General features: G+C 42.0%; 1 protein-coding gene across 11 annotated transcripts in view; it reads right to left on the bottom strand.

Moving 5' to 3' along the window:
* The window catches only part of SGMS1 (sphingomyelin synthase 1), a 66,461-nt gene that overhangs the window by 21,503 nt on the left and 23,570 nt on the right, over positions 1-21,388 (bottom strand). For 6 of the 11 annotated variants that reach the window (XM_083443704.1, XM_083443707.1, XM_083443708.1 and 3 more), the window contains exons 2-3: positions 16,939-16,997; positions 7,219-7,290 (exon numbers count right to left, since the gene is read on the bottom strand). The gene's annotated coding sequence lies outside the window, so the exon portion shown is untranslated. The remainder of the gene's footprint in view (positions 1-7,218; positions 7,291-16,938; positions 16,998-21,388) is intronic. The other 5 variants (XM_083443713.1, XM_083443714.1, XM_083443705.1 and 2 more) reach the window with 2 other exon arrangements.

Below are 21,388 nucleotides of genomic sequence, written 5' to 3'. Positions count from 1 at the left end.
ATCTCTCAGCAGCGTTTGATACCATCGACCATAACATCCTTCTGGACCGTCTTGAGGGGCTGGGAGCTGGGGGTACTGTCATACAGTGGTTCCGCTCCTTCCTCCTGGGCCGTGTTCAGAAAGTTGTGGTGGGGGATGAGTGTTCAGACCCCTGGGCTCTCACTTGTGGGGTGCCTCAGGGTTCTGTCCTCTCCCCCATGCTTTTTAACATCTATATGCAGCCGCTGGGAGAGATCATCAGGAGGTTTGGGCTGGGTGTTCATCAGTATGCAGATGATACCCAGCTCTACCTCTCTTTCAAATCAGAACCAGTGAAGGCGGTGACGGTCCTGTGTGAGTGTCTGGAGGCGGTTGGAGGATGGATGGCGGCAAACAGATTGAGATTGAATCCTGACAAGACAGAAGTACTGTTTCTGGGGGACAGGAGGCGGGCAGGTGTGGAGGATTCCCTGGTCCTGAATGGGGTAACTGTGCCCCTGAAGGACCAGGTGCGCAGCCTGGGAGTCATTTTGGACTCACAGCTGTCCATGGAGGCACAGGTTAAATCCGTGTCCAGGGCAGCTGTGTACCAGCTCCATCTGGTACGTAGGCTGCCCGCGGACTGCCTTGCCAGAGTGGTGCATGCTCTGGTTATCTCCCGCTTGGACTACTGCAATGCGCTCTACGTGGGGCTACCTTTGAAGGTGACCCGGAAACTACAACTAATCCAGAATGCAGCGGCCAGACTGGTGACTGGGAGCAGCCGCCGAGACCATATAACACCGGTCTTGAAAGACCTACATTGGCTCCCAGTACGTTTCCGAGCACAATTCAAAGTGTTGGTGCTGACCTTTAAAGCCCTAAACGGCCTCGGTCCAGTATACCTGAAGGAGCGTCTCCACCCCCATCGCTCTACCCGGACACTGAGGTCCAACACCGAGAGCCTTCTGGCGGTTCCCTCACTGCGAGAAGCCAAGTTACAGGGAACCAGGCAGAGGGCCTTCTCGGTAGTGGCGCCCTCCCTGTGGAACGCCCTCCCACCAGATGTCAAAGAGAACAACAACTACCAGACTTTTAGAAGACATCTGAAGGCAGCCCTGTTTAGGGAAGCTTTTAATGTTTGATGTATCACAGTATTTTAATATTCTTTTGGAAGCCGCCCAGAGTGGCTGGGGAAACCCAGCCAGATGGGCGGGGTATAAATAATAAATTATTATTATTATTATTATGGACCTGGGGTGAGGGGCAGGAGGGAGGGAGGGAGGGAGGGAGGGAGGGAGGGAGGGAGGGAGAAAGAAAGAAAGAAAGAAAGAAAGAAAGAAAGAAAGAGGGGGAGGGAGGGAGAGTGCTGCTGTTGCTGTTTGACGGGAGGAGAGTATGTGCCTCCTAGCTAGTCACATTGTTCTCTGGGTTGTGGCCAAGACTTGAGCTTAGTTTTGCAGCTTAGAGTTGTTTGAATTGTGTGCTTTTACGTAACTTGAAGCTGGTCCTGAACAGATATTACGGCTTCGACCAGTTATACTATCTTTATTCCCTACTCACGTGGAACTGCAGTGATTTCAAAAGATCACCACATATGTTGTGGATACTGAGAATGAGCCATAGGCGCAGGAGCAGATGTCAGTCATGTGGACAGTATGGGGGGAGGTGCAAAAGGGCAGACTGTGTGGTGCTTCTCTGAGACAACAACTATGCCTGCTTCTAATTACATCACTGCCCACAAATTATCCTGAAGACATTGCCCTGTGGGTTTCTGGGAGTGGCATCTGAAATGCTAAAGATTAAGAACATAGCACAGCCTATTTCCACTCTCTTTAAAAACAACAACTGGAGACTTCAAATTTGTCCTGGCTCTTTTGACTTTAGCATAATACTTTATGTGAACCTGAATAGTTTTGCTCCCCCCCCCACCTTGAGCCTCTAATGTGTTGGCCCCACAGTGACCAAGTGTCCTACACTACAGATGACAGTCCTCTGTTGGGAGGGCTGTCCAGTCCAAGTCCAGTTTAACAGACAGATAACTTTCAAAGGGGAGAGCAAAGCCCCTGAATTTTCCCATTAACAGCTAACATCAGGACATCAGACCGAGAAAGACACAGTGGTCACCTGTTCAGTCTTATTATTTGCTACTGGCAAGGTATATAATATTTCTACGTATAGTAACTCTTTCTAAATTTGTGTGTGTACCTGTAAATTAGCACATGCACATTTTACATAGTTCTGTGCCCTCTTTTGAATTTTGAGGATGCATTTCTTCCTTTTCATGGCAACACAGAAGGAAAGGTTCATCATACATCGAGCTCAACCAGCACAGTTCCCACTCATCACAGGGGATCCATATTGTGTATGCACTCCTGTCTGAAAAAAGTGTTAAATCTTTTAAGACTATTTTACTAATGTTTAGCTATAAAGACTACCTCACTTCATAATCTCTCCTTATGTACAACCAGTCCAGTACCCAAGCCTTCTTCAAAAGATGAGCAAGATCTCTACAATGTTTGGGGAAAGCAAATTTACTATGGTTTTACCTAAAGTTACATTCAACGTCTATTGATATTTTTAGTGTTTCTAGATAGAGATTTTGCCTTGTTACTCATAAAGCAGCCAATGCTGAACAGCATTTTTTCCGCAATATCTTCAAATTCAGCAAGACACTATGCAGAAACGTAATAGACTCAAGGCACATTGGAGTACTAAAATTGCATTCATTAGTGTTCATTTCACTTACAAAATATATGTAGCTGCAGTAAGTGAAGAATTCCCATCAGGAATTCCTAATACTACCTAAATTGTTTAGTCAACCATGGAAACAATGAACCTCATACACTAGTCTGAAGTTCACAGACTGTGATCCATTGCTAAGGTGTTGGCCGTTCCTCAGATCCCAACACCTACACTGCATTTGAAGATGCTAAAAATACAATTGTGCCATGGCATAATCCTATTATGCCGTGAGTCACCAAGTGACTATTAAAGACGCAGCACAGTCCTAAACAAGTTAACTACTAAAGTATTAGGGCACCCTTGGCTGGAATCCTTTATACAGAGATTACAGCTGACCCAGATAATGAAGACAGCTTTGTTACGGAAACCTGGATGAAAGAAACACGCCGACAAAAGTGCCCATTAAACAGCCAGTACAATGGACCCTGAAACCTGTTCGCTTTTGAAATTGCCCACTATTGTAATGATACAGAAAGTGCACCCTAAAGAGAAACAGTGATGGCAACTTCTATATTCTAAAACATACAATGGTAGAGAACAGAGGTAGGTAACCTAAGGCCTGGGGACCGGATGCAGCCCAATCATCATCTCAACCCAGCCTGCAGACGGTCCGGGAATCAGTGTGTTTTTACATTAGTAGATTGTGTACTTTTATTTAAAAGGCATCTCTAGGTTATTTGTGGGTCATAGGAATTTGTTCATTTTTTTCCTCTTCAAAATATAGTCCAGCCCACCACATGGTCTGAGGGACGGTGGACCAGCCCACGGCTGAAAAAGGTTGCTGACCCCTGGTGTAGAACAATATTGTTAAGTCTTAAGTAGGTTTTAATTTGCTTTTCAATTTATCACAATTTCTAAGCAACCAATCGGCACGTCCACACAGTGAAATACAACACTGCAATCATTATCCCTATTTCAAGTGAGATAATTTGGTTCCTTGTTTTCTTTAACCGCTGCCTTTGCCATGTGCAAGTGCAAGAGGCACTTTGGCACACTGGCTTCAGAGTGCTCACATTTGAGAACTGCTACTTCCCTGCCTTAGTGAGAACTCCCCCATGCTGTGTGATCAGAGAGTATGGGGAGGCTACGATTACATGAAATCATAAGGAAAAAGAAAAGAGTCAGAACTTCACTGAAAGTCACAACAGAGAGCAGCAACGCCACAACAGACCAAGTCATACATGCCTAGATAAAGCTCTTAAATAAAACACTCACGTTTTCCCCCCTCCAGCTGCATTTCTCCATACAATGTGTACAAAGCGCGACATCAGTAGCTTTTAAGAAAAAGAGGCGGAGGAGAAGACTTTACTGGGGAATTCGGTTCATCTGGAGGAAGCCTGTAACTTATGTGGGAGGAACTATGTACCGTTAGAGAGAACTTTAAGCCTATCGCCATTCACAAATGCTAGATTTATTTCACTGCAGCTTTCACAGATCAGAGAATGAGGAAGGGTGTGCCAAGAGAATGTAGATTACATGGTATGTTGGGTGTGGTGGTATTCAGCAAGCTCGGTTTTCCAGTGCTTAAAAATGGTGGGGCAATTTTAGGATTAAAATGTATTGCTTTTAATTTCTTTTTTGCTCCTGAAAAGTATCTGCAACCTAGATAATTAAAGCTGAGTTACAAAACTCCAGTTTTGAGTATCTTAAGTATATTAATGGGGCAATCCAAAATTCATTCCAATTACTACCTATGTAAGTATTTGCAGATGCTAAAGTCGCAAATTGAAAACACAACAGTCAGTTACTGTAAAGAAAGCCTTTGTTTTGATTGGTTTTACAAACAAAGCTAATTCTTTTAAGAAGGGTGCAAAATCACAGAGAGTGGATTTTAAGGCGGGAAACTGAGAAAAGGCAATCCTATTTTTACCAAATTACTCTGTCAAAATATTAAACAATTACAGGGAAAAGGAGGTTTCTAAAACTGATCTTTTAAACCCAAGTTCCCTAAACAGAGCACGGGACACGGGTGGCGGTGTGGGTTAAACCACAGAGCCTAGGACTTGCCGATCAGAAGGTCGGCGGTTTGAATCCCCGCAACGGGGTGAGCTCGTTGAAAGCACGTCAAAATGCAAGTAGATAAAAAGGTATCACTCAGGCGGGAAGGTAAACGGCGTTTCCGTGCACTGCTCTGGTTCTCCAGAAGTGGCTTAGTCATGCTGGCCACATGACCTGGAAACTGTACGCCGGCTCCCTCAGTCAATAAAGCGAGATGAGCGCCGCAACCCCAGAGTCATCCGCGACTGGACCTAATGGTCAGGGGTCCTTTTACCTTTCCCTTTCCCTTAACAGAGACACATCAGAGGTCAAGTGAGTTTTAACATTTCCCACGCAAAATGCAGTTCAAGTCTGCACAGGATTAAACAGAAAGGGCAGGCATTGCCTCTTTCTCCTGCCTCAGTGCCACTGCCTTTCCATAAGAATTGCCATCTACATCACCAACGCAGAACGTGTGTTATGTGGACTGTGGACAGGACAAAGGTCAAAAGATTAGCCATGCTAAAAAGATTTATATTCTCCCCTAGAGTTTATGTTCTAAGAATAATGCTGGTCATTGACCATAACAAAGAGATTGATTAGCAAGGCAGAAAGATTAGCAAATGCTACATATGGTATAAGCTTCTTTGCACTCTGAACCTCAAAAGCATGGAGTACATTCTGCAATCTCGTATCAGATATAGATCTCTGAGTGGTTACTTACAGTTCATGGGCTAGCTGAGGAGTAGCTAACATAGTGCTTAACTACAAAATTCCTGATTTGCCATGCTGGCTGAGACAGTAGCATTGTAGCTTAACAGCAACCTTGCTTTAAATATACTATTCCCTCTTATTTTCTTTCCATGAAAAAGAAAATAAGAGGGAATAGTAGAAGATTAGCCACATCCACACAGTCAATAAATAATCTATGGAAGTAAACTGTAAAGTGGCAAACTTGTTTCAGGACCTGCAGGAGTATCAGCGGGGGGGGGGGGGGGGGGAGAAAAAACCTCAACTCTGCTGAAGCCTCCCTCGTAGAAGCTCAACAAATGTGGGTGTTCCTCTCCCCAAAAAGCTCAACAACTTTGATAAAGGCTCCCCTAAAAAAGCTCAACCAATGGGTAGATCATTGCCACTTTTTTTATAGTGGGAGTAGATCGCAGTCTCTTGGAAGCTGGACATCCCTGATATGAAGCGGGCGAGAACCTTTACAAAAAAAGATTGTCAGCCACTAGAATACATATTTGGGAAGCTATTCAAAACAATGCACAAAATATTTATTTAGCACATTTATATACCTCCCTTCATAATGCAGATTTCAGGACCGTTAAAATATGAATTGAAACTTGCAGGAAAATCTTATATCCCACATTGTTAGTCAAGCTGATGTTACTTCATGTGCTCACTTTTAGTACTTTAGCCTGTGTTTGCACACAGACACACACACAAAGACAGATGTCTGTATGTGGGAGAGATTTGATGGTGCTTGCAAAAGTACATGGGAGAGGTGAAAGAATGCAAGAGATTTTACCTTCAGGGATGACTGATGCAGTACAGTGATAACTGCAAGTTGTTGGGCTTTTTTAAAAAAAAATTATCAGCATTTCTTAGGAATGTAAGCTTTCTTGTTTTGCCAAAATCCAGAGATCCCCTCCCTCTATCTAGACTTTACAACAAAACACATTTCACATGCTTTTTTTAATTAAAAAAAAAACTTGGCTTCAAAGTTTCCCCAGATATTGCAAATGAAAGGATCACTTACACATGAACCAAACTACATTGCAATTTTGATTTCAAAGTATTTGTAAAAACAAACCGGATAGTATGAACTTTGAAGATGGAAAAAAAAAAAAATACAGTCGTACCTTGGTTTTCAAACGCCTTGTGAGTCAAAATGTTTTGGCTACCAAACGTCGCAAACCTGGAAGTGACTGTTCCAGTTTCCAAACTATTTTTGGACCTCAGACATCCAACAGGGCTTGTGTGGCTTCAGAAACTGTGCTCTGGTTTTTGAACATTTTGGAAGTCGAATGGACCTCCAAGGTATGACTGTATATTCTAAATGCACACTAAAAAAACCCAAACTACTATAAAATGTGCAAAATAGCCAGATTAAGATTTGAACTTTGCAAGGTGCTTTTAGACAACTCTTGCATAGTACTAATACAACTATCTATACTATTTCCTAAACTGGCTACTGTAGCACCCTAGCAGGAACAAATTTAACATCTTAAGTATACGACATCAAAGTTTTCTTCCATGCAATTAAAGCTTTTTATTTTATCATGAACAGTACAAACAAGTATTTGAAACAAATATTTAATCAGATGTCACACATGGTGGGGAAAAACCTCTTCTTAATTCTTAATTCAGAAACATGGCCTCTGAAAGAATCTACTCAGCTGTGCAGATAGTTGGTGACTTGAAACTGGGCTAAGAAGACATGCCTGCATGAATTAGACAGCGCCAGTCTTTTTCTCTCTGGTGTGATACTTTACACATGTACTTTTTAAAAATAAAGAAATGGAACTGCCTTACCTATCTTGCTCCTTGAAGTCATAGTGTCACCCATCCTTTCAATTTGTTGCTGTCTTGCCTTTCATTTGTCTCCTACCAAGCAAGAAGAACTTTTTCACTAATTTCTCACTCAATGACATTGTTTCATATATATTTTTCTTACATACATTCTATAATACCAGGAAATACAAATATAATTTTGCAAACATGTGTTTGGTTGCTGCTGGAATTCTCCTCATATACCCCACCTGCACACAATCTTGAGGACTGGACAAAAGTCCAATGTATATTTTTTGGTCTCATTTTTATTCCTGGGCAGCACTACAAATGTCCTCTTCCCCAATCCAATACTTATTTGGAACTCACATCGCAGCATTCCTGTGCCTCTGTGCCAGTTGCTGTGATGATAGGAGGCAAAGGGGAGTTAAAACAGTATCTGTGCCAAATTTCAACTACCTCAATCACTTTTCAGCGAGTGAATGAAGATCAAGCTTCATCACATAGAGACACTTGAAAGTCAATGTTCACAAACAATTCCAGCTACTTAACATAGGTAAAATACAACTGTAATTGCAGTGCAGTTAAAGAAAATTCATTTAACTCATCAGAAAACAAAATACAGTGGTACCTCGGGTTACAGACGCTTCAGGTTACAGACGCCACTAACCCAGAAATAGTACCTCGGGTTAAGAACTTTGCTTCAGGATGAGAACAGAAATCGTGCGGCGGCAGCAGGAGGCCCCATTAACTAAAGTGGTACCTCAGGTTAAGAACAATTTCAGGTTAAGAACGGACCTCCAGAACGAATTAAGTTCTTAACCTGAGATACCACTGTACTTTACTGAAACTACATCTCATTAACATATATCTGCACACGCATATATCTAGCAAGAGCCAAACAAAGCACTTGTAGGCGGCCAGCACAAGGTCTGAGGTGAAAATTCCTTGCTTGATTGTCCTGTCCCTGTTTGCAAGCCAAACAAGTACATTCTTTGATCCACTGAGATACAGAGCCCCAGAATGCAACAAGACCAACCTTATACATTTTGAGAAGAATGTAGCTATGCTGGAAGAATTTGACCAGCTTCCAGGAACAGAAACAGATGCTGTTTCAAACTAAAAACAGCAGGAACAGGCGCACACATTGCTACACAAGTGTGGAGTGGTGGCCAGAGTGCTAGATTTCGGTGTGGGAAAACCCAGGTTAAAGAGCTTTACTCAGCTGCAATATTTATGGAATGTCTAGGGCAAGTCACTGTTCTCTCTGCTTTATCCCACCTCTCTGGGATAAAGATCCTTGAATCAGCTGGCTATATATAATAAAAAATGGTTACCCATTCTGATTTTGAGATGCCTATTCTCAGCAGCACATTTCTCAACAATTGCACACTATGAATCGGGTTGTTACTTTTATTGGTTTCTAAAGATACAGAATAAGGATTTCCGCAAGTCACCTAAGAGAATGTGGGGACTTTCGAATTCAGCTGTCTTCAGTGGTTTGGAACAAGATCAGATCAGTGATCTTCTTGCATGATAGGCTACCAATAACTGCAGAGGGTATACCATGTACGTTATATGCATAGAGTTTCTCTTATACTCCCCATCCTCATGCTGTTAACAAACCAGGAAAATAAGCCAAGATAGACATACAGACATTAAGCCAGGGTTCCCTGGTTTGGATGCAATAGGGAATGGTGGCTTAATACAAACTAGAAGGGGTGAGGTATAGGAGCACTCAGCCCAAAAATTAAATAGTATGTGTGTGTGTGTGTGTGTGTAAAACCTGCAGGACTGCAGCTAACTTGCGTATTATTTTATAAATTGTTTAACAAAGGACAAATGCCAAGTTTTAGTGGGTGGGGGATGCATGTGCGTACTTTACAATAGTCTGATCTAGAATTGTAAAAACTCTGGAAAGTGCTTGACTAATTACATGCACAGTAACCACAGTTGGGTCTCTCTTTAAAAAAAACCAAAAAAACACCTCTTCAATCTTTTCAGCATTTCTGCCATCTTTAACAGTAAGAACTAAAAACTTTAAATAAACACACAGCTGATGGTGTTCTCGGAAGGGTCTGACCAAAAAAAAATGCACACGGGGCTGTATTGCAGTTACTTTCCTACATGCAGCCTGCCTCAGCTTAAGCCAAAAGGGTGTTTCCCCAAATGCTTTGCTGTGGCAACGGCTCCAAAACAAAAACAGTTGCATTGTACAGCCATGAATAATTTGCAATATTCAACAGCAACAGTTTCAGTTCTTCCCCGAAATGAATCATAACATAATACTTTCAAGTCAGTCATTTCCATGTCAGTATCCGTTGCCATAGTGGCAGACAAATGCCACCTTTATTGCCTTACCCAAAACCTTATGATGAAGCAGTGTGCTTTTACAAATACACCTTCTAAAGTTGCATCAAAAACACTGAGCAGGTCTCCACAGAAGCTATTAAATATGCTCATTTTGCGAAAGGTTTGTTAAGATGCATGTTAATCAAGTACAATAAATCCCAAGAGATAGATGTGTTTTCCTCTGCTGTCCTTGGCAATTATCCAAGTTCTTAAAAAACACATGAAAAAACCTCCAGAAAGAGTTGTGATCATTTTCCAAGACAACTCAAGGCTTAGAAAATGTGTTCCTCCATGCACAACAGATCTTGCGTCTTCTAAAACAACTTTCCTGCTGGCCCCTCCAAACACCCCACCTTCCAACTGGTTACTGGTGTGTAGAAACGGGAGCACCTCTTCATCACTCTAGTGTTTTGCTATACTGTATACTAAGGAGAAAGGTACTTTGGGTGTCATAGTCCATAAATATCAAGGGCATTTGTGCCAGTGTGCTGGAAATGGAGGAAGGGGATAGATCTTCCTTCCCTATATATCTCCAGGGTGGGGAGGGGGGGAGAGTAAGGTGGGCAGGGAATTTAATCTGAGACTGAAATGAATCAGAGAACTTGTAAGGCTCACCTCCACCTTCAGGTAGGCTTTTTGAGGAGCCATCAAAGTTATTCTCAAAGTTCTTGACCTGGGAGAACTTTGCCAGCAATCTCCAGTGATTTCCTTGAAACTTGGTAGTCCAGGTGCCATCAAATCTTTCTGTTAACCAACAACTTAACTGCAGGCTTAGCCACATTATTTATTTATTAAAAGTACATCCTGCCCTTCTAACAGCATGCTCACAGACAGCTTAGCAAAACTGTGAAAAGGAGTATCAAATTAATAAAATTCACAATATCTACTTCTTCCAGAAGGGATGACAAATTGAAGGCTGTTCCTCTCCTATTAGCAATTGGTAGACCTGCAGCTACACCAGGAATTGAGAGCTTTATTGATTTGAGTACACCTGGAACTGAAAAATGTGGTTTTCAACAAGGGTGAAGAGATGATCACACTATGGATAGTGGCAGTTAAAGAAAGCAAACATATATATATCACAAGTTACAGGGCAGTGGTTTGCCAACTTTGTTGTATTGCAGAACACACTGCTAGTTCTTTGGGTTCTCAGCACATTTTTCAGCTCCAGGAGTACTCCAAACAATAGGAATCAAAAGTAAACAAATGTTAACAGCATAGGATCAAAACAATTGGTGTGAGCCGCAGATCTTACAAGCTTTAGACAATGCTGAAGTGAAGAACTAAATCAAATTCAGTGTTGCCTGTGGGACCCAAGGGTCATCTAGTCCAGCCCCCTGCCATGCAGGAATCTCGACTCAAACATCCATGACAGGTGGCTTAAAAACCTCCATGGAAGGAAAGTCCACCACGTCCCGAGGAAGACTCAGAATCTGAGCATCTGAGAACTTCCTTGCCAGGGAGCTGAAAAACAATAATAGGCATCAAGACACAGTTTGCCCTCTTTTTCACTATGTTGAGCAGAATACCCCCCCAAAATATTACAAAACTGAGTCAGAACATGGTATGTACTAAGCATGTGTAATCCAGAGTGTTTTTATAAATAAAAATTACTAATGAGGATCAGGATTGGGTATTGCTCAGGCTCAGTATGTCCAAAGCCAAACATGAGGTTCACGAGCTTGAAGGCGCCCCTCGGAAACCCAGGTCCCAAGCCATTTAGAACTTCATTGCTTACTGCAAGCACTTTGAATTATTACTGAGATAGACTAGAGACCTTTGATCTGAAATTAACTTGGCTGATGGGTTTCAAAAGAACTTCATTGTGATTAACTTCCACTGGATCAGACCCAAAGTCAATTTCCATAATTTCACTACTGTTGCTAACACCAAATCATAAAGGTCAATAACCAGTTCCATCTTCACCAATGGAAAGGTGAGAGAAGATGTGAGCTTATGAAAGAGTCCAAATTTCTAAACACTGGCCACAATCCAGAGCACATGCTGGACTTTCTCCCTGCCAGCTGTGAAAGAGAAAGAACCTGATGTACACAGAGCTGTTTATCATAGGTGTCACTGGAAGACCTATAATCTGAGGGATTGCTCTGAAGTACTGATGTACAGGATATATTTGTTAATAAACTAGTAGCACTTATCAACTTGCCAGCGGCAACAAGAGCTTGGGCTCTTTTTTTGTGGAAAGAAGAGCTCATTTTGTTTAGCATGACTTTCCTGGAATGACTTGCTATTCCAAGCAGTTCAATAATCCAGTAAGTCTGTGCTTACCAGGAATGAGATAGCTAGCATAGGCTAGTTTACGTGATGTGGTTTGACGGGAGAAATCCAATTATTTTTTCAAAGGCTTAAGTAACCAAGTTGCAACACTATTACCAGTTCAGTGGAAAACTCATAGTGATGAAACTACATCACATAGTGATCTCATAGTGATGCATCTACATCACAAATACTATACCTTGTCCAGTTAAAATTACTCTGCTTTCAACAGAATAAATTCTACCCTCTGTCAGTATTGCTACACTTTTAATACAGCACATGTCCAGAAACAGGTTTCATTACATTGGCCCATTTATTAGGTTCAAAATAGCATGCAATGGAGTTTTTATTTACTTCGTGATTACACTGTCTTTGCAACTTACTGAGGTCATGTCCTCTTTGCAACTCTTGAACTGCCAGGATTTCAACAGAAACTGAAAGGGCACTTTATGAACTGTAATATATAACAAGTCAAAAACTGGATGTTACTCTGAACGAGACTGCAATGTTCACTGGGAAATTATATGTGATACTATCAAGAGAATAAAAAGGTAAAGGTACCCCTGCCCGTACGGGCCAGTCGTGTCCGATTCTAGGGTTGTGCGCCCATTTCACTTAAGAGGCCGGGGGCCAGCGCTGTCTGGAGACACTTCCGGGTCACGTGGCCAGCGTGACAAAGCTTGTCTGACGAGCTGGCACCAGCGCAGCACACGGAAACGCCATTTACCTTCCCCCTATTAAGCAGTACCTATTTATCTACTTGCACCTGGGGGTGCTTTCGAACTGCTAGGTGGGCAGGAGCTGGGACCGAAAGACAGGAGCTCACCCCGCTGCGGGGATTCAAAGTGCTGACCATTCGATCGGCAAGCCCTAGGCACTGTGGTTTTACCCACAGCGCCACCCGCGTCCCCTATCAAGAGAATAGCAGCAAGCAATAATACAGTTGTACCTTGGATGCTGAACACCTTGCAAATTAAATGTTTTGGCTCCCAAACACCGCAAACCCGGAAGTGAGTGTTCCAGTTTGCTAACGTTCTTTAGAACCCGAACATCCATTGGGGCTTCTACAACTTCCAATTGGTCGCAGGAGTCTCCTGTAGCCAATTGGAAGCCGTGCCTTAGTTTCTGAACGTTTTGGAAGTCGGATGGACTTCCAGAATGGATTCCGTTCCGACTTCCGAGATAAAACTGTATGCCAAGTATGAACAATTACCATCATATCTACTTCACCACTGTTTAACTCACTAGTGGAATTATACAATGGTGAAATTGGCAGAGTCCCAAAAAGGCACAATGCATCATTTAAAATTGGAGGGTGGTATGAGAGGGTGGGGTCAGGAACCTATCTTAATAGAAACTGCACAGGCAGGGGTGTGGGAAGCAAACCTCCCTTTCTCTTAGAGAATGATCAATTCCTCAGTAAGTATGGCAAAAGAAAAATTCAAAAACATGGAGGGAAAGCTCCAATCCTTCAGGTAGCAAGGCCTGATCAATAGTTGCTAAAATAGGTTATGTTATGGTTTATTTCTATGCTGCTTTTTGACCCAACGACCCCCTAAACAGTGAATATATTAATACAGAATAAATATGCAGTAAAAATACAACACATACAGTAAATCAAAACAATGTACGACAACAGCATCACAAAATACCTGCCAGCCACACTGGGTATGAGTTTGTAAGCTGCATTCATGCTCTCACTACAGATACAGCTCCCCTGCATAACTTTCTCCCAGAAACCAAGTTAACCCATATCCCTCCCACCCCATGCCTCAGCTGCCACAACCTCTCACCTAGAAGCAAGCCCATCTACAAACAATCGCCCAGGAAGAGTGCCCTCACTCTCATCATGGCACAAAAAAGTGGGAAAACCCTTTCGGTGTTTCACCCTTCCAGACCATCCCATTAGCGCTGGCCTGCCAGCACTAACCCACCACCAACAGAGGCTTTCCCATTGGAAGCCAGCTACAGTTGTGGCAAAATTCATGCTCTTTACTGGCAGGTATACCTAGCCAAACTTTCTGTTTCCACTGACAGGCTGCAACAGAAAAGGGCTGGGGGGGCTAAGGCTGCTATCCTAGCCTCCTAGTGAGCATCAGTCATGTTACGGCTACCTGCTTCCTCTCTGATCCAGTGGTGGCTGGACTCAAGAGGGAATGGAAATCTTCATCAACCAATAGATCTTGGGAAGAAGTAGGCTCCTACTGGATGAGAAGAGACACTACCCATTGTGGAGTGCTGTCTGGTACAAGCAGAAATTAATGTACACTGCAGTTACCCTTTCTGACATAGGCTGTCTTACAAACCTAGGTATATGGAGGTCTAACCCTTCAAATAATTTCATATAGTATGTTCGGCTTTATGAAGAAGTGACAGTTTTTCAAATATTTGGTTCATTGCACCCAACTGGCATATTCTACACTAAAAAAAGAACCATTGTTACATTTATGTTAACACTCAATATTTTTCTTTCGCAGCAGGTATTATATCCCTGACTGCACAAGGAGACTTGTCTATTTATCAGAACCAGAATGCATCACTTATTCATCATAATCTTTTTTATTATGTACCTAAGGATACATTGTCTTTATTCTACAGACAGAGGAGAATAACTAGGACAAATTATTCCGTATCAGTGACAAACTCTTTTTCCAACCTGCTCTAAACCTCTGGCTGGAGCTAGCAGGATCAACATTCATCATTTCTGAATTAAGTACACCAACTGAATTTGGGGTGGATGAGGTGTTATTTTTTTATTCGGTTTTTGTATTAATTTTTGGCAATACATTTTGTAGGGTCCATAGATGTGTACAGTGGTGCCCTGCAAGACGAATGCCTCGCAAGACGGAAAACCCGCTAGACGAAAGGGTTTTCCGTTTTGGAGGTGCTTCGCAGGACGAATTTGCTATGGGCTTGCTTCGCAAGACGAAAATGTCTTGTGATTCCTGGGGGGTTTTTTTTGCTCCCCACCCCCTTTTTCTAAGGCACTAAGATGCTAATAGCCTTTTAGCAGCTAATCCGCTAATCCCTTAAGCCTTTAATAGCCGCTAATAGCCGCTAAACCGCTAATAGCGCTAATCCGCTAATGGGCTTGCTTCGCAAGACGAAAAAACCGCTAGACGAAGAGACTCACTGAACGGATTCTTTTCGTCTTGCGAGGCACCACTGTAATTCTCTTCTACTTGTACTATTATCTGACAACTGATCTTGGAATCTGTACTTGATGTTTTATTACAGTATTATTATTTTTTTAAAAAAATCCTTATATTTATTCTCATAAGGCTAGGCAAGAAAGCGTGGGGTTTTTTTGTTTGTTTTGCATGAACATCCTACAGTGCTCTCACAGCCATCATAGAATGAACTACTGAAGAAACCCTGTGGCAGACAAACTGCAATACAATCCCAAATGCACCATTACAAACCGGGGGGGGGGGGGAGGAACCAAGCAAGGTGGTTTCTGCTGCATCTGCTCTAAAACTAATTCCTCTTCTCTAACCCTACGTTTTCCCCCTCCCAATATTGCCTCAAGTATTTTTCTTAGATGTGTTAAAATATTCAGAACAGGAATATTCCTTCAAGCGAAACGCAAATTACTTATTTCTCAAACCCTTAATTAAAACGTGTTGTAAGAAAATTAGCATTTAAGTAAAAGGTGGGGGGACTGCACGAATAACTCTGCCTCACAGCATGGGATGGGAACACATGGGAGTCTTGGCCCTTCCAAATCCAATCTGTGTACAGTGCGAGTCTGCGTGGGGAGCACATAGAAAAACACACGAACCTCCTAGCAGAACAAATGACATTTTATCTGTGTAAAGTGATTGATTCAAAACGTTAATAAGCAAAGTTACAACCATGGCAATCTCCTGGTGCTGTTGGAAACCAACACCCATCAGTCCCAGCCAGGGGCGAAGCTGCATGCTCCAGCAGTGGGGGCGGAGAGCAGGCGGGGGCGTGGCTGGCGCACATCCCGGGGGCGTGGTGTGCGTCCCAAGGGCATGGCGCGCTACCTGGCACGGCAGGGGGGGTATGCAGTGCGTTCAGTGGGCAGCCATGATGGAACCACCCTTCCCCATGGTGCCAGGGGCAATGCTCTCCCCCTGCCCCCCCCCCCATTCCTCTGCCAGTGGTCCCAACAATGCATAGGGATGATGGGAATTGTAGGCCACCGAGGCCAGAAAGGCATCACTGATCTAGAGGGTAGGAACATTAAAATAAGAGGTGGGGGTCACACTGAAACATCCACACTTTGACTCCTTTAAAGTTAATACATCTAAATTTGACTTAGTATATGAAAGAGCAGCTATATAATCTGTTACATCATGTGGGCAACAACACTGGAGAGAGCAGGGTGCTCATGGTTAATGAAGCCTCTTTCAGCAATGGGCTTTCATTAAGATCCAAAATTTCCACGTTTTGCTCAGCTGATATACATGTTGTCAGTTTTTTGGTCTTCTGAAATTACGCTTTTATGTGCTCCAACTATAACCACAAAGGGATTTTCTGCAGGTTTTTTTTTTTTTTTTTTTTTTTTTTTTTTTTAGTCTTTTAAAACTATTTGTATATTTATGTGTTGCCCAATTAATTCAAGGGCAGCTTTTTAGTAATCAAAATATTTTTAATTTAATTTAATTAACTGACTGATCAGTGAAAAGCTTTACAGGGGTAGAAAATGTACACTTGAATAATAATACATAAGCAATTTAACAATACCAAGCAAAAAAGAAAAACAAGTTGTGAATAAGTATAATAGAGGGGCTGACAAAACCACAGATCCCCCTTCAGCCAGGCAACTCACTAGGGGGTCTTGGGCCAGTCACTATTTTTCAGCCTAATCTGCCTAACAAGATAGGGGGGGGGGAGCCAGAGAATACTACTGATGCTACCTTGAGCGTCTTCAAAGAAGGTATAAATGCAGCAAACAAATTTGTAATTTTTAATCACTTTTTTCCCAAAGGCTATGCAAATTTTTTAAAAAAACATTAACCACATAGGTGAAAAGCACCTTAACAAACCACTCATTACACAGACTGCCCCAGAATAACCTTTGACATAGTTTCAGATAAGTGCATTCTATTTTCTAAATTGAACAAACTCAACAGAATAGTGGGAATTTACCATCATAATGCAATTTTCCATCTGAGATTAATCTTCTTCTTAGCTTCAAACGTCTCTTTCTAGAAAGAGAGAGAGAGAGAATGAGTAAGCCTATAGTTCTTTTTTAATATTTCAGATAATTATAGCTTTCAGAGTGAATGCATTCCCTATTGCTTAGTTTCTCATTCTTGAACATTGGATACACAAAAGGGGGTTAGCATCATTAACTATCCCATGCACACAATACTTTTGCTGCAGCTTGGCTTCCCAAACTATGCCCATGAAACAACACTCAAAGGTGTGTGCATTCTTCCCTGCGGGCAGCCTATCTTTGTGTAAAAAAACAAACAAAAAAAAACCTCCTGAAGGGGTCCTAGATTCAGGCATGAGATTGCTCTCAAACTATTATTTCTCCCATGGCTTGTGCACTGTAACCAAGCATATTAATTACATACATTAACAGGCTAAAGCATTATTTTTCTTTATGGCCAGCAGTTTTCTTTGCCAGGTTTTTCTGATACTGAAAACATGGGCGTAGGGAAGAGGGGGTAGCTGCCCCCCCCTCCCATTCAAGTAAATAAATAAAAAGCTTAACTAACTGGCCAATTGCATCACAGACAACTCAGTTCTGCCCACCAAAACATAAAGCCTGCCCCCCCCAATAAATCCTGGCTACGCCAATGCGCTTAAGTACCAGATTTAGTTACTCTTTAACTAGGGATAACTTAGAAATTTTGCTTATGATGCCTACGACACAGATGAAATCCAGTGTAACTTTGGATTTTGCCCTCAAATGAAGTATCGTCAATGTGTTTTATAGCCATAATTTTACTGTTATTTCTTACTGTGAATAATGACTTGGAAAGTATGTTGATAACTTCTAAAACAAACTAGTTCCCTCCGCCATCAAAAGCTGCACAGTATGTGCACTAGGAAACGGCAACGGATACTGATATTATGGGTAATGTTATTTTTGGTCTCAGAGCATAATTGATTGCTATGTTAGGGATCAGGAAGGATTTTCCACATTTTTCCGATCTGGTGGCTGACTCAGGCAAGAAAGGAAATGTTGACCTTTCTGTGCAGCATGAAGGATTGTTATATCCCTGCCTGAGTCACAGGAGAACCATTTTACTGTGCATACCTATCCTCCTAGCATCCAAAGCAATCAGTACTTTATGCTAATGTGACAAGCCCAATTAACAGGAAACAAATAGTAAGCCAACGGTATTATCATGCTCAACAGCATGGGGCCCCCAATAGTCATTTGATTCAGCGGTACATCGAGAAACTGCTGTCCTTGCCACCATTACAAATCCACACCATGTTCCACAGAAAGATACAATATGAATTATTGGGAAATATAATGGGAAAAGTCCACATTTCATGGATTTAAATAAAAGACTGCAACTACACATGTGTTCCTCTGGGAACACACTACTTAGCTTCCATATTTTGGAGCAGGGGCATCTCATACCACATGTCCTATGAGTAGCACTCGCCTTTTCCATCTTGAGTTACATTAACAATGCAATTCTAATCATGTCTACTTAGAAGAAAATCCTACTGAATTCAACAGAGAAGTGGGGTTAGCACTTGAAGCCTAATCTATCTTCTTGACCGAGAGCTCTTGTATCATAAACCTAGCCAACCCAAGGAAATTTTGAAGTTAAATGTTAAAGAGTTAAATCTAACCCCTTTCAATGTTCAATCTACCCAATCCTAAAATCTGTGACCCAAGCTTTGGTACTGATTGTGAAGATTCTCTATCTAGGCCAAGTCCATTATGCAATTTCAGTAATCTTTCATACTAACCCATATTAGCTTGGCGCATTCTCCAGGGTATCTTGGGTCATGTGTTATATACCGTTCCCTTTTCCAGCTAATAAATTAAGGCACTTAAACACAAAAATCTGTATAGACCATGCAACAGCATTCTGCCTATTTGTTGTGAATTAGAGATGGCTGAAGATCTCCAATTAGCTGATAGTAACGCCATCCTTATTCCAAAATCAGTGGTAATACCATTTCCTACTGCTCCTTCCCAGTTTAAGGCCCTATGCAAAGAAAGCCAGTCCTCCTCCCTTATGTTGATCTCTACAGTCCTAATAGGAGTGTTGGCCATTCCCATCATGTACAGTGGTACCTCGGGTTAAGAACTTAATTCGTTCTGGAGGTCCGTTCTTAACCTGAAACTGTTCTTAACCTGAGGTACTACTCCTGCTGCTGCCGCACTGCTGTGTGATTTGTGTTCTCATCCTGAAGCAAAGTTCTTAACCCGAGGTACTATTTCTGGGTTAGTGGAGTCTGTAACCTGAAGCGTATATAACCCGAGGTACTACTGTACGCAGCATGGTAAAGCATCTTCACCCGGGTGCATCCGTTTCATGAAGGTAAGGCAGCTGGCAGTGGGTGGCGGGCCAAGTCGGCCTGGCCAGGTTGGGGGGTGGCGCGTGACATCATCCACACGCAATGCTCCCCCCCCCCAAGTGTTGGAGGGACCTCTGCATACATCTGTTTACACTTCCATTCTTGCAGCTGTCAAATAATCATAGAATAGTAGAGTTGGAGGAAGCCCAAGGGTCATCTAGTCCAACCCCCTGAAATGCAGGAATCTGACAGGTGGCCATCCAACCTCTGCTTAAAAACCTTCACTGAAGAAGAGACCACCACCTCTCATAGGCGTCTGTTCCACTATCAAAGTTCTTCCTGTTTAGTCAAAATCTCCTTTCTTGTAACTTGAATCCATTGGTCATCTAAAGTTTGATTAGCATTTCCTCAATACGTTCATCCAAGTTGTTTATAAATATGTTGAACAACAGTGAGCCCAGGGTAGAATCCTGCAGTACCCCACCTGTCACCTTCCCCCCAGGATGATGAGGAGCCGTTAGTGAGCACTTTCTCTCAGGTGAATTCTTTATTATTTCTCCCCCCCCCTCACCTGTATTGTGTTCCCTGTGTTTTCTGCAAGTATTTTGTTCTAGCTTTGCCTTTCTTAGCATTCCTCTCTCTTCTGAGTGTCAGTACAGTACAAGGTGAACTTTTCGTCACTGTTACAGTTAGTACATTGTTTCTGTCTAATCAAGCATCATCTCACTTTCTAAGACAAGACCGATAAGCTCACATTAACCTGCTATCCTCTGCAAAGAAATAATTCAAAATAGAAAGCAATTCCCTTTCCTTACCCAAGGACTGCAAGTTTCCTTTTGCTGTGATCAAAACCTACTTTAAAAATATCTGCCACTTCCCTGCAACCATCAGGATGTAGCACAAGTAATTTAATGTATTTGTATCTGTATATGAACTGAATAATTATTTGATTGCTATACTGTACTAAATATCATAAATCCTCACCCAAATATCAAGCCATAAAAGCCAGCATATTTGGGGGGGGGGGAGTAACCTGACATTTCTCTGGCATACAATTATGTCGAAATTCAAAGCAGTCATCAGACAAAAAATTAATATAAACATTATGAGTCACAGCGTTGGTCTGTGCGAACAGCTTCACCTCACATATCTATCAGCCTCGGGGTCCTTGCAACAGGTATCTCACCTGCAATATCAACAGTTGGGAATATAGGTGTGGTGTTGCCACACAGGGAAACTAATCTGGTTCAAACAGGGTCAACATTTCCTTGCTTAAAACAAAGTACTTCACATGGAAATATAATTGTACCTGAAAGAATTATCCATGAAATATTCCAGAAGTAGGATTCTAGCTCAAATGTTTGGGTTTTTTGTTTGTTTTTTAAATGAATTGTTGCCTAAACTATGGGAAGTAACAACTGTCAATTTAGCAAGTGAATTGCCTATTTAAAAGTGAATACAAAGGGGTGCGGGACGCGGGTGGCGCTGTGGGTTAAACCACAGAGCCTAGGAATTGTCGATCAGAGAATTGGCTATCTGCTACCTACAGGATCAGAATATGCCACTTTTTATTTATTTGTTCCTTTATGATCAATTTTAGTTAAGGTTTTCCAACACACTATACAATAAGAAACTAACTAATCTAGAAATAAATAGTAGAGAACAATATATAAAAAAGGAAAGAAAACAGAAGAGAGGGGGGAAACAAAATAGTAGCAACCGCCATAATAGTACTGATTCTAATAAAACACGAAGTTACATATTTATGTACATAGGTCTCTATCAACATTTAATCTTAATCTTCCATCTTCATACAGTTTCCCCCTCCTAGCTCTCACTTGGGAGGCTTCCCCCCTTTCTCAGCCTCACACCCAGAGAAAGACCACATACTTGAATACAACCCTGTCTTGCCTAAAGCCACCCAGAGAGTGCCAAGTCTTAAAATGGAGATGAGTACCCACAGCTCAGCTGTGTGTTTTTAAACTAGAAGGGAACCTGCTGGATTTCATAGAATCATAGAATTGTAAAGTTGGAAGGGACCCTAAGAATCATGTAGTCCAATGCCTGGAATGCAGGAATATGCAGCTGTCCTGTACTTGCA

Source organism: Podarcis tiliguerta (genome assembly GCF_965153285.1).
Source record: "Podarcis tiliguerta genome assembly, chromosome: 5".
Lineage (NCBI taxonomy): Eukaryota > Metazoa > Chordata > Lepidosauria > Squamata > Lacertidae > Podarcis > Podarcis tiliguerta.
The sequence above is the reverse complement of the archived record's forward strand: the minus strand, read 5'-3'. Positions and strand labels throughout refer to the sequence as shown.